Below are 13,985 nucleotides of genomic sequence, written 5' to 3'. Positions count from 1 at the left end.
GTGATGCTGGTTTCTCTCAATATAAGCTTATTTCTTGTTACAGAAATGGGATTCTGCTGTGTCCTACTGAATCACAGGATGTGATCACAGTGCTTTCATAGTCTCTGGACTGTGGTTTAAAAAGAACAGTTGCAATTACATTGCAAGTCATTCAGGTTGTAGCTGATGGATCAAACAAAGAGCACTCTGTGTCCCCCTGTGCCTGTTGGCCTCCCCTCCCCCGCTGCCCCCCCCACCCCACTTTCTGTTTTTACCTCCTGCTTCTTTTGTGTATTTTTAGTGCCTGTTGTGACAAGTTTGTGTGATACAACCTGAAACACAGAATGACTGCTACAATTGTTATGAGAATAAAATGCACATCTACCAAGTATGCAGAAGTTTGTATAGAAATGAAAAAATAACAATTCCAGCTCACTCTAAGTTGTAGGCTCCCATTTTATCATCCTGTGTGCATGCTAAGTCACTTCAGTTGTGTCCGACTCTGTGCAACCCTATGGACTACAGCCCTCCAGGCTCCTCTGTCCATGGGGATTCTCCAGGCAAGAATACTGGAGTGGGTTGCCATGCCCTCCTCCAGGGGATCCTTCTGACCCAGGGATTGAACCCACATCCCTTACGTCTCCTGCATTGGCAGGCGTGTTCTTTACCAGTAGCGCCACCTGGGAAGCCCTTTATCAGCCCACACTTAACCTTAATCTTGCCTAAGCAGAAAAGATCCCTCTGCCTAGATAGATATTCCTAGCCAGTGCCTACATGCTCTGGTCAGTAGCAGCGCCCCCTGCTGGAAGGTTGGCCAGGAAGTGCAGGACTAGAAATGGAACCAGACACCACCTCATAGAGTTTGAGCCATGTCATGACCTATTAAGACAGCGTGACAGCTTACTTGAACCAAAACTTCGACAAAGAAGCTGATGCGAAACATTCAGAATTCTTTGGCTTGTTCATTCAAGCTCAGGTCTCCTTTTGAAGCCTATCTCTGAGTCTCCAGCTGCTGGTGAATTCCTGAGAGGTGACTTGCACTACGACAGCCTTTGCAGGTTTGCTGTGGTCCAAGCACAGCTCTCAGGATGAACTCACATCTAAGCTGGTGGTTGGACTTCCTCCAGAAACACCCCAATGAAGGGAGCACCTTTCTCTCCTAAAGTTACACAGATTGTGATCACCTGAGGTCCAACCAGACTCTCCCTTTTAGCCACAAGGGAGGATGAAGGACTAACTTTAGGAGTGACTTCTTGGGCAGTTACAGATTCATTCCTTTCTTGATTGATGGTGTGTACACGGATGGGGCTCAATCTCAGAATTACTGTCTGGGGTGTACACATTTGGAAGTCCCATTGTCTCTGACCCATTCATCATTGGCCATCAGCGCCTTGGAAGAAGAATGCCCTGGGGAGGAAGAACCCTAAGAGGGCTATGAGCAGCTGCAGTGGATGTGGAGATGATGTCTACAAGCCCACGAGGCCCCAGGGAGTCCCCAGTCTGGCAATTTGCCCCCTAAAGTCACTACCTCCCTTTTAGAGTGCACTGAGAGGTCTAAATCAGGCAGAAGCCAGACCAAAGCTGTTTGAAGCTGCCTGGGGAATGGTGACTCACTCCAGACTCTTCAAAACCAGAGACCAAGCAGGCATAATAGCTGGTGAAACTACAGGCAGGGAAGCAAGGTCAGAGGCCCTGCTGTCTTTCCAGACCTTCTGAGGCAGCTTGTCGGGGATGCGGTGGCTAACAGGCGAGCCTGGAGCACCGGTCCATTTAATGGTGCTGAACTCAGGGATCTGCCTTGGCACTCAGGTTCTGCCGTGAAGCAGAAGGAAGCCAGCCTGGGACAAGCAGGTCTGCGTAGGCTGTGAGATGCTAAAAAGCCTGGATCACTGAGGAAGCAAGGGGGTGGGGAAGTATGGGGAAAAAAGAGAAGGAACTGGGGTTATGGGATTGGCTGGGCAGCAGGGGGAATACAGGGCAGAAGCAAGAGTGGATACTGATGCCAAGGGTAAAAAGAGAGAAGAGGGAAGAACCGGAGACAGGTCAGAGGCATGCATTTGAGATATGGAAAGTTCTGGAGATAAGTAAAGGGTACATGAGATATCTGAAACGCGGTTGCTCTGTGGCTGACAGGCCTGATCTGTGCTCTGAGAACAGCTTGGATGAGGAGGAGGACAGCGGATGAGAAAGCATGAGGGCGGAATTCTTACAGAACTTGGCAGCGTCCGGCTGATTCACTTCTGGAGCTGTGCACGGCGATCCAACAGTCAGCATTTGCTGGAACAATTTCCATACCCGCCTCTGTTAAGTGAGCACCAGACCCCAAATGCACCCTGCATCCCTTCCTCCGCTCATGTTGCTTCTCCTGTTTGCAATCCCCACACCCCCCGCCTCAAACCTGAAGTTGTCAAGGATTCACTAGTTGCCATTTCACCCTGTCCTTTGACACATTCAGGAATCTTCCAGATAGCCTTTTTTTCTGAACACACAGAATCTCACATCCCTCTTCAGCTTTCAGAGACCCTGCGCACCAGGCCATCGCTACAACCTGCTTTCTCCTCTCCCGCTGGAGCTTTTCTGACGACAGTCTCCCGAGGGAGCAGGCTTGGTCCAGCAGGACTGATAGCCGTCAGCTGCACCCAGCCCTGGCCTCTGTTGTGAGCCCCACCTCAGTCCTCGGATCTGTCCCGGGTCTCGTCATGTGGACATCCAGGCAAAGGCTGATTCCTTTCCCTCCTCCGGCTGTGTCTCAGCCCTTCCCAGCCTGCTCTCATTCCCCAGCTGGACTCTCTCTCTGTCCACTGAGCTCTCCCTTCATCCTTCAGTTGGGCCAGAGTGTTTGAACTTGGATAGAAAGAAAAAAAACCCAAACCAAATCAGCAAAATGCATCTTTATCTTCACTAACTCTAACTGAAACTTGGCATCTTCTTCAATTGTGGCATCAAATTCCAGTCGGATGAGCAGTGTCTGTGACTTTACCCCCACTAAGAATCACATATATCTTCAGATCTCATCATTGGATTTTGCAGATATTTTGAAATACCATGTATACTTGTCACTTCTCTAAAACTATGGAAATCATTAGACTATCACCAGATCTTTTAATTTATTAATAATACTTCAATAAAAAGCCCATACATTGGCCTATCACAAGTTTTAAAAATTGGGGGGATAACTATGACAATGTAATTTGTTACTTTGTAGCCATAGGTACCTTATTTTATACATTCAAAAACATTATTCCGGGGGTTAAACACATTATCCCAAAAAGGGATCCATCGGCTTCACCAGATTGCCAAAGATATGCAAGACACGAAAATGCTGAGAACTCCTGCATGTGGCAGAAATAGCCTTGGCATGACCCTTATTCTTAACTATAAATTTTTTCCATGGTTATTGAATATGATTTAAACAATACACAATTAATTGAAAAGAGATGCCTGAAATCTGAAGACCCCTTCTGGGTGTCCAAACCCTTGTCTTTAGGAAGTTCTTGCTTCAAAGCCCTGTTTCCCAAACAAAGCAGAGCATCAGAACCAGAAGGGTGCCCTGCACCAAAAACCACCTGAACTGATCTGGGGGCAGAAGAGATTTTTAAAAATGTGAATGACGCAGGCATCTATTAAACAGCCCACTCTGTTCAAGGAGGTATTATACAATGAAAGTTAAAATCTGTTTCATCCCAGGCCCTCATTCCACTTTTTAGAGGTAACCCCATTCACAGGGCTCCCCCAGTAGCTCAGTGGTCAAGAATCTGCCTGCCAATGCAGGGGACATGGGTTTGATCCCTGGGTCTGGAAGATCCCCTGGAGAAGGAAATGGCAACCCTTGCCAGTAATCTTGCCTGGAGGATCCCATGGACAGAGGAGCCTGGCAGGCTACAGTCCACAGGTCTGCAGAAGAGTTAGTCACAACTTAGCAAGTAAACAACAACAACCCATTCACAATTTATACCTTTCCCTGAAATTATCCCAATACACACACCAATATTATGTGTGCTGTACACACGGTGGCATCTTGTTCTTTTTTTCTTAATGTATTTTTGACCTCTTTCCACAGTAGCCTGTATCATTGACTTCATTCTTTTTCATGGCTTTGTCGAAAAAATCTACATGAAAAATTCTAACTAAAAAATTTTAAGGCTCTGAAGACAGATGGTAATGGTTACATAATCATGCGAATTTCTGAGAACCACTGACCCACCCACTTAAAGATGGTACATTTTGTGTTTTGTTGGGGCTTCCCTGGTGGCTCAGTGGTAAAGTGTCCATCTGCCAATGCAAGGGACATGGGTTCAATCCCTGGGTCAGGAAGGTCGTGTGGAGGAGGAAATGGCTACCCGCTTCAGTATTCTTGCCTGAAAAAATCTCATGGAGAGAGGAGCCTGGGGTCCATGGGCTCACAAAGAGTCAGACATGCCTGAGTGACTGGGTATGGCATGTATATTTAACCACAATATATAAAAAGGTTAAGCTCTGCAGGTAATGTAGCCGCAGCCCCCCAGTTCCTCCCCAACCTCCCCTCAGGTCAGCTAGCTCGACATCTTGGAAACGCCTCCTCTTTTTTGCCTCTTTGCTGCCATCCAGAGTCCCCTTGTCCCTATTTCTTTTCAGAAACAAAAGCTCCCTTTTCCACAGGTGCCTGTTACCAGAGTGAAAGTGGATGAAAGTTTCTCTCCTAATCCTGTCAGAAGTCAGCAGACAGCTGGCATGGCCACGGACAGTCCAGGCTCTGGTGGGGACAGAATCCTTTTCAGCTCTGGAATGCCTTTCATCCTCGTGTTGAAAGCTTTGCGGAAATGAGGCCAGGGCTTGTGAAACAATTCAAGCCTGGTCGCAAACAACCCCCAGAGTCTACGCTAATGCTTCCTCGTATTTTTTTTTCAGTGGCGTTTTGACATCCTTCACCCAGCTAAAGGGTTCGGAAAAAGCCTTTTCACGAGGAGCCTATTCAGATAAGTTCAGTTCGGTACAGTCACTCAGTCGTGTCCGACTCTTTGCGATCCCATGGACTGCAGCACACCAGGCTTCCCTGTCCTTCACCAACTCCCGGAGCTTGCTCAAATTCATGTCCATTGAGTCAGTGATGCCATCCAACCAACTCATCCTCTGTCGTCCCCTTCTCCTCTTGCCTTCAATCTTTCCCAGCATCAGGGTCTTTTCCAACGAGCTGGTTCTTCGCATCAGGTGGCCAAAGTATCAGAGTTTCAGCTTTAGCATCAGTCCTTCCAGTGAATATTCAGGACTGATTTCCTTTAGGATGGACTGGTTGGATCTTCTTCCAGTCCAAGGGACTCTGAAGAGTCTTCTCCAACACCACAGTTCAAAAGCATCAATTCTTCGGCACTCAGCTTTCTTTATAGTCCAACTCTCACATCCATACATGACTAATGCAAAAACCATAGCCTTGACTAGATGGACCTTTGTTGGCAAAGTAATGTCTCTGCTTTTTAATATGCTGTCTAGGTTGGTCGTAGCTTTTCTTCCAAGGAGCAAGCGTCTTTTAATTTCATGGCTACAGTCACCATCTGCAGTGATTTTGGAGGCTCCCAAAATAATCTCTGTTTCATTGTTTCCCCATCTATTTGCCATGAAGTGATGGGACTGGATGCCATGATCTTAGTTTTACATGCCCTGAAATTCAGCACCATGTGGGGGATCTGTAGGGTTTAAGGCATTCCCATTGATCTGTGGACGCTGGAGCAGTTAAGATCAGAGGGAACAAGAGCTGGCCCAGAGCACAGCTTCATGGACCTGTCATTCCAGGCAGGTTCTCCCAGAGGGTCCGTCCATAGGTGTGACATCAAGTCCATGGGAAGTGTTGCCTTGGCTACAGATGGGCGTAGGGTACCAAGGTACACAACTTATTTTAGTCACCTGGAGGAGTTACTGAGGCACCAAATTCTTGTCTCTCCCTGTGCAGGGATCCCTTAAACTCCCATTTTTATTGTAAAAGCCTCCGTGCCTCCTTCCCACATTCAGGTGGCCTGGCTCTGGGAGTTTGACCCAGCCTCATCAGTAGGTCCTACTGTGAGGTGACCCTAGTGAAGAGGAGGGTTTTCCCACTGCTCTGTCCCTCCCTGGAGGGCTTAACCAAGTTGCTGCAGACACCAGCATTTCAACATTTTGGAGAAGGAGGTTTTGGTTTGGTGAGGCATGGCCCTGAACATGTAAGTTCATTGGAGATGCTTTTCAATTTTCAACTCCCTACGTCATTACTAACACCTGCTTCTCTGGAAGGTCTCATTGGGCGTCACTTGACCCGACCACCCCCCAATGCCCTCAGCACTGCCTGTCCATCTGTTCATGAACTCTGTTCCATGTGCCCCCTCTATCAGACTTTTACCAGCTCACACGTCCTTTCTATGAGCCACTGTGGCCTCAACTGGTCCGGGCAGAGATCATCTTCAAGACAGAGGATCCATGGAGCCGCAGAGGTCTGGCTGGAAGGCTGGCCCCACCCATGGTGTTTTCATCTCACTGATGCCTTTCCTCTGAGATCAGATGGTTCTCAGACCTCATTCTGTGACTGAGGTCCTGGCCATTACCCTACAAGGTGAAGTAAAGGAGTCAGGGCAAGCCCCACCAGAGGTCAAAAGACATCCTCCTGGCAAGCTGGGGTTTTTGAGATAAAGCCCTTGCTCCCGGTTGCTGGCTTGCCTGGGTGCCTGATAATAGACCATTTCTATCCATTTTAGGACTATCTCCTGAAAATTAAATAGTTCTAGGATGAGTTTCAAGAGACTTAATTTGCAGCTAAGGAAAGAAATATAAACAGCATTCGATTCTGCTTTGTATGTTCTGGGTTGCTAGTTGGCAGCATTTTTCTGCAGGACTCCTGAGAGATGATACCACTACGATGGGAGCTCTGTGATCATTTTTGTTGGGATTTTAAATCAGAACCACCCTGTCCATGTCCTGTGCTCCCTGAGCCCACTCTAGGGGGTACAACAGACTCTCTCAGGCTGGGGAGAGTTTGCAAAGTTACCTGTAGGGCAGTGGTTCTCAAAGTGTATTCCCTGACTCAGCAGCATCACAGGGTGGGAGGGGAGCTTGTTAAAAACACAACTCCTCAGTCCCATCCCAAACCCTAGAAACACTGGGCCCGAGCCCAGCAAGCCCTCCAGGCCAGCGTGAGGGCATGCTCACTGCATTGCAGTCCTTGGTGACTCTTTGTTTTCTATTATCTCCATTAAGAATCATGGTTCTGGACAATGGGTCTGAGCCCTGGCTGCATCTTAGAATTACCTCCTGCCCTGCCCAACCCATCATCCCGAGGTTCTGATTTAACTCACCTGCCGGAGGACCCAATCACAGCTCTTCGAGTGATTCTAATGGCCAGCTGGGCCTCAAGAACCATTCCTGCTGTTCTCCTTGTAGATTTCAGCAGCCTTGTGGGTGACCACCTGTTTATTCCTCACGCCCTCCTCCCAGCACAGAAGGAATTTATTCCTTGTAATTCATTGTGATCACTCATCAGCCAAAGAGACAACAGGAGGTAAGACAGAGCATTGCCAGAAGGGGACGCTTGGATTTCTAAGCCCTACTCCACCTCACTTGCTGCTGGACTTCAGTAAAGTTAAATCATTTTGTCTTTCTAGGGCTCAGTTCCCTCGTCTCTCAAACTAGATTCAAAATTCCTTCCTTTCTTCAAGTCAGAGAGCTAGCTGATAGTCTCTTAAAGTCTTTCCCAGCTCCTCCTCCCCAAATTATCTTAGATTCTAAGAGCTTTTAAAAGGTTGGAACGGCTCTTCAGCATAGAATTGCTAATATTAATGTTTTGATTTTACTTCCTCCAGGATGAACCAACTCCAGATTGTGAGCTAGTCAATTTTGTGTTTTTGTAGCATTCACAAATATGAGTCAAGTCTAAAAGAACCTGTTACTCAAACAGGTGCCAAAAAGGAAGCACTACAGTGATTTGCATTCTTTCTTTGCCCTGTAGTGCTCCAGTGGGCACTCAGAAGTCCATCTGGAGGGCAGTCCACTTGCAGGTTCAGCCCAGTGCCCCCACGTTCATGGATCTCTGATTCTTTTCACTTCTCCTCAGCTGCTCACCTTTCCTCCTGACTCCTTCTCTCAACCTCCACTTTTTTTTCCTGACTCTGCACAAATGGTACAACAACCAGGCTGCGATGAATCTTCACTGGGCTCGTCCACCCCACCATGCTGATGTAAAAACTCCTGTACAAAAGAACAAACAGCAGAGTGAGCCAGGGAGAGAGTGTTTCCTGAGTCAGTTGCTTATTTATTTACTTATTTTGGTATGCTCACTTTCTTCTTCCCAGAAAACAAGGTGTTTTCTCTCTCCCTCTCACCTTCCATCCTGAACAGTGAGTGATGAGATTAGGAGGCTGAAGGAAGATGGGGAAATGGTTGCCAGGTGATACCAGTATATCAGCAGTACTATGTAAACAGTGGCAGAGCTGCACAAAACGGCCCTGGAGAAAGCCATCCGTGAGGGGGTGTCTGGTGCCGCTGCCTGCCAGGTGCTGGCATTGGCTGTCATCCACTGCAGGAACCGAGCTCTGTAGATGGCATGCACAGGGCAAGTGACCGTTCAGAAATGCTCACCGAAATCAGGAGAAGAAACCCTTTTGTGTTGTTGTAGCGTCCTACCAGTGCTCTCTGCTAAGGATGCTCAGTATCATGCCAGAGAGCAAAATAAAAATGTTTACAGGGCTCAGCTCCATTGTCACAGAGCAGGCACTGAAAGGTGGATTTGGAGCTGAGAGGAGCTTCACTGACATCTCCAGACTTGTGACCAATCATCTACGTCACATTGCCGCTTGGATGTCTGAGAGACATCTCAGAATCACTAGGTCCAAAGTTGACCGGTGTCCAGATCCTCCTCCCAAGCCTCTACCTGCCCTCTTCCCCATTCTTGCCGGTGCTCAGGCTCAAACCTCCAAGTCATTGCTGACTCTCACTTCTTGCAATTAATATGACATGGATGGGTGTCTCTCTCTGCAAGTCCGGGCAAGTACTCCTGAGTCAAGGCAGAGCTGAGCATTTCCCCCCTTGATTTCCTTAAAGAAGGAAGACGTCTGCCAGTGAACAAAGGACATTGTGTTTTCTCCCTCTTCCCCTCTAACACACTCCATGGCTCCATTTAAAAGTGTTATGTCTGCCTTAACAAGCTCTTGTTTGTCTCTGTTTTTGTTTTCCTCTGAGAAATGCCACTTCTCCTAGAACTCTTCTCCCCCACATTCCTAGATAGCAACTTTTTGATGCTGAAGCTTGAAAGAGGCCAAGGGCTCTTCTTTCACCTGAAAAATCAAGTATTTTTCATGATAGGTGACTAGGAATAAATCAGTGTGAAACCTGGTTATTTCATGGATGTCTGGATCTTTTGCTGTATCAAATGTATGTGTGAAAGATGCTTCAGCAATACCTAAGGGCAGGTGTTGAACAAAAAGATTCCACACGCCATCTGTTTCTTTATAATTGTGTGTTTTTCCTGAGTCATTATCAGAAGTGGGGAGGATGCTGTTCTTCATTAATAAGACTTAATAATAAAAGTTTTATTGAGCTTTTTCCTCCCCCCTTCTCTCCATCTTCATTATTCTCCTCCCTCCTCTACTTCTACCTCCTCCTTCTTCATTATATTTTAATCATGACCATCAGGGGCGCTGTTGGAGCATTTACCGGGATAACGCCTCCATGTTTTAACCCTTGTGCTGTGTGTTCATATCCCCGGGTAAAAGGAACAGATCTAAAATCCTACAGACTTTTATGCCTGTGTTATGAACTCCACTGCTCTCATGCCGTCTTTTGGCAAAGAACCATTTTTTTTTAAATTCCTATCTGTTGTGGACTTATGTCTTCTCAAATGCAATAAATATGAGTTACTAGATAATGAAATAAATATGAAATATAAAATTGAAATTAAAAAGACATAAATACAAGCCCTCAATTTTTATTATTAGATTCAATAGGCATAAAATGACTCTCTCCAACTGGTGTCAGTGTCTGAGGGTATGCTCTAAATTTCTGTACTTACTGGGTTGCAGACCATCACACAGTCCACAGACCAGCACTAGAAGATCAAAAACACCTGCAAGTTCCTCACCTTACCCTAAATCTAAACAGCTGACAAAAGCTATGCACCAAAGAGTGCACACACACACACACACACAGGTTAACACAATGTAGGTTAAGTGTGCGGACTCTAGAGCCAGATAGCAACCATTTACAAGTTGCATCCACTTGAATTTATTTCCTATAAGATATGGAAGGTAATAATAACACCAATTGCTTCCTTTTTTAAAGATACTAGTTATTGGACATAGGATGCATACAGCTCTCAGAACATGAGGCACTCAATGCATTTAGCTATGATTCTTTTTACTTGAAGGAGTAAAGAGGTCTTTGTTGCCTTGCTCAACCTTTCCATCGACACAAAAATAGATCTGTGGTCTACCTGACAAGCGGGGGTCCATCTTGCCTTCCCCAGCCCCTGGAAAGCTAGACCTTGGTGGAAACCCAGCAGAATCCCAATAGCTGCTTAGGCATGAAGTTCCCCTCGGCTGAGTGAAAAGTATCCCAACCGCCTGCTCTTGCTGCCCTCTGCTGTTTCTACTGAGAATTGCACTGAGCAGAGTTTTCACTGCAGAAGACGAGCAACACCTCACCCCGAGTGGGGGGGAGTTGTCCTTCTGTACCTCGTGCAGGATTTGATTGAATGTCCTAAAGTTTGTTCTTCACGGTGCCTTTAACCTCATAGCTTTGCATTTTCATATGGCATGCAGCCCACTCCAGTATTCTTGCCTGGAGAATCCCATGGACAGAGGAGCCTGGCGGGCTATAGTCCTTGGGGTTTCAAGGAGTTGGACAAGACTGAACCGACTTAGCACGCACACATAGAGTCTATAACTGCTTCTGGACTTTCCATCAAATGCAGACTTGTGTTGCCTCAAGCTCTGCCGATTTTTAAGCAAGTGTGACCAGTTGGCCAACCTGCTCCTGGCTAACTCCCTCATTTTGCTTCTTCATGCCCCCGCATCCCAGGTTCGCTCTGGAGCCCCAGGCTAGCTGTGGCCTCTCTGATCCTCTCAGCTGCTCTGCACCTCCAGAGAGAGGCCCTCCTGCCTCCAACTCTCTCCCTCTCCAGGTCTCTGACACCCATGGTTACCAAGTCTTTCTCATCTGGTCACCACTCCACCAGCCACACTTGGTCCCAGCTCTTGGACCGTCTCCATCTGACCCTTCCTGCCCTCAAGCCATATCTCTTGTGACACCCACACAGCTACCTCAGGTGTTGAGTCCTGCCCCCAAGGCTACCTCTGAAGCTGACTTCTGAAGCTGACCCTTTGTACCCGCTGCCAAAGACCCCTGGTCATTACAAACTTCCTGACCCCCAATTAGGCAAAGATGCCCACTCCCGCAAACATTCTATAGTGCCCGAACCAAACAATCACCTAACGCCAACCTTCCAGCAGGAATTTTCTTTGTCTTGAGGCTTTAAAACTTGGCTATTAACCCACGAAAACTGTCGACCCTCCTTGGTCCGTTGGGAGATCGGCTCACTGTGCTCGCAGTGCCCACGTTATCTCTGCTCTTTGTTCTTAATAAACTCACTCCCTTCTGAAATGCTCTGTATCTGGAAATTCTTTTCCAACCTGCGCTGGGACTGACTCAACGTTAGGCCAGCTCCCATTCTCCACAGACACACTGTCATTTCCTTTGTGGTTAGCGGGTACTGTTTTGTTAAAAATACCCTCATTTCTACAAAAATACTACTCAGCTCAAATGTCCTTCCACCCACGGTGTCTTTACCTACCGCTGCACGCAGCAGTGCTCAGTGCTTCGGCCTTTCTTCCATGCTACTCAGGCTGCCCTTATCAAACCATGGTTACTTGGGTAAATTTCTTCTTAAACTAGTTTTCTAACAAAACTTTTTGTTGAAATTTGGAGACTTAATCAAGAAAGTGATAAGATTAAAAATAATTTTGGGCCCTTTGCCTCCAACTGAGACACGGAACAAGGAGGACAGGTTTATCTCCCAGCCACGATCTTTTCTGACCACAGTGGTATGGAACTAGAAATCAATAACAAGAAGAAAACAGAAAAAAAAAAGCACAGTTATATGGAAATTAAGCAACACACTCCTTAATAATCAATGAGTCAAAGAAGAACTCAAAAGGGAAATCAAGGAATATCTTGAAACACATGAAGATAAAAACAGCATACCAAAACCTATGAGATTCAGCAAAAGTAGTTCTAATAAAGTTTACACTGATGAAGGTCTACACTGAGAAAAAGAAAGATCTTAAATAAACAACCTAGTTTTACACCTAAGGGACTAGTGGGAAAAAAAAAAAAACACACACACACACCAAAAAACCAGACCAAATCCAAAGTTAACAGAAGAAAGGAAATAATAGAGATAAGAATAGAAATTAATGAAATGCTATGCTATGCTAAGTCACTTCAGTCGTGTCCGACTCTGTGTGACCCCATAGATGGCAGCCACCAGGCTCCCCCGTCCCTGGGATTCTCCAGGCAAGAACACTGGAGTGGGTTGCCATTTCCTTCTCCAATTAATGAAATAGAGACCAGAAAAACAGTAGAAAAGATCAATAAAACTAAGATCTATGTTTTTTTAAAGATAAAACTGCCAAAACTTTAGCTAGAATAACAGTAAAAGAGAAAAGACACAAATATTATAAAATCAGAAATGAAAGAGAATATTATGAACAATTATATGGCAACAAATTGGACAGCGTAGAAGAAATGAATTCCTAGAGATATACAACCTACCAACCTACTGAAGCATAAAGAAAAAGAAAATCTGACTTTATGTGCCATCTTGACACAAAAGGGCCAAAGATTTATGCAAAATATAAAAGAAGGCAAAGGCCAAATAATCACCAGTGGTTAATAGATTCATTATTTGTTAAATGAACCCATAGCAATATCTGACCTCTGACCAGGGATTTCCATATACCAGGACAGTACTGGAAGTCTATAATCAGGTCTATGTAATAATATGCTACATTTTGACAGGTAAAGTAATATCCCCTCCCTCTAACAGAACAGTTCTGTATACAGTTATATATCCAAAAAAAGGGTCGTGAAACCACACCACCAGTGCCAAATGATGCAAGAATAAGATAGGCAAAAAAGAACAAAAAAAATAAAGTAGGCTTTGTGTGTGTTAGTTGCTCAGTTGTGTCCGACTCTGCGAGCCCATGGACTGTAGCCACCAGGCTCCTCTGTCCATGGAATTCTCCAGGCAAGAATACTGGGGTGGTTTGCCATTTCCTACTCCAGGGGATCTTCCTGACCCAGGGATTGAACTCAGGTCTCCCGCATTGGCAGGTGGATTCTTTACTGTCTGAGCCACCAGTGAGGGAAAAGTAGACTTTATTAGAGGAAAATTTTACAAGTAGAAAATAGTGCAGTGTATGCAATTCTATTCCACAGTTTAGGTGAGGCTTAGAGGTGAACAGGCACTGTGGCCAAGATTGGAATCAAGTGAAGCGGGTGGGTGTGGGGAGCCGTGCCCTTAATTTTTCGCAGATTTATAGTGATGGGGTTGGGGTGAAGCACAGATCTGCTCTGATGCTAAGGGGAGCCCCCTGGTCAGATAGGGGAGCCTCCGGGCCCTTTAGCTGGTGTCTGCCTATGTGATTAGCTAACTCAGAACTGCTGAACAAATTCTCCACCCAATAGCCAAAATGAAGGCGAAAATGAGCCTCCAGAACCATCCAGATTTGTCCCTCTTCAGATGTTTTGGAGATGTAATTTGATTTGTCAATTACCTGAATTCATATGTTCCCCAATCATGCTTTAATGGACTTTTTTTTTTTACTATCTTAATGTTGGTTACTGCTCAAAATGAAGACAGTTGTCTTAGAGCTGTAACCTCACTGGGTCTCCATTGCCTTAGCTCTTAAAAAAAAGAAGGGGCAGGTGGTTGAGGTTGATGGTAACTGATAATTACTGCCCTACCACAGGTGAATTTAAAATGATGTGATGCCGTTCCTGAACACTTTCTGCTG

General features: G+C 45.9%; 1 long non-coding RNA gene across 1 annotated transcript; it reads right to left on the bottom strand.

Moving 5' to 3' along the window:
- Nucleotides 1-6,103: 6,103 nt before the first annotated feature.
- LOC123328983 lies at nucleotides 6,104-8,428 on the bottom strand. Its single transcript, XR_006544051.2, has 4 exons — nucleotides 8,298-8,428; nucleotides 8,038-8,163; nucleotides 7,275-7,451; nucleotides 6,104-6,528 (listed from the first exon to the last, which is right to left on the bottom strand). It is a non-coding gene; the product is annotated as an uncharacterized LOC123328983 (long non-coding RNA).
- Nucleotides 8,429-13,985: the final 5,557 nt, after the last annotated feature.

This window comes from Bubalus bubalis, chromosome 2, assembly GCF_019923935.1.
Source record: "Bubalus bubalis isolate 160015118507 breed Murrah chromosome 2, NDDB_SH_1, whole genome shotgun sequence".
NCBI classification, from domain to species: Eukaryota; Metazoa; Chordata; class Mammalia; order Artiodactyla; family Bovidae; genus Bubalus; species Bubalus bubalis.
Note: the sequence above shows the minus strand (reverse complement) of the source record. Positions and strands in the feature narration are given on the sequence as shown.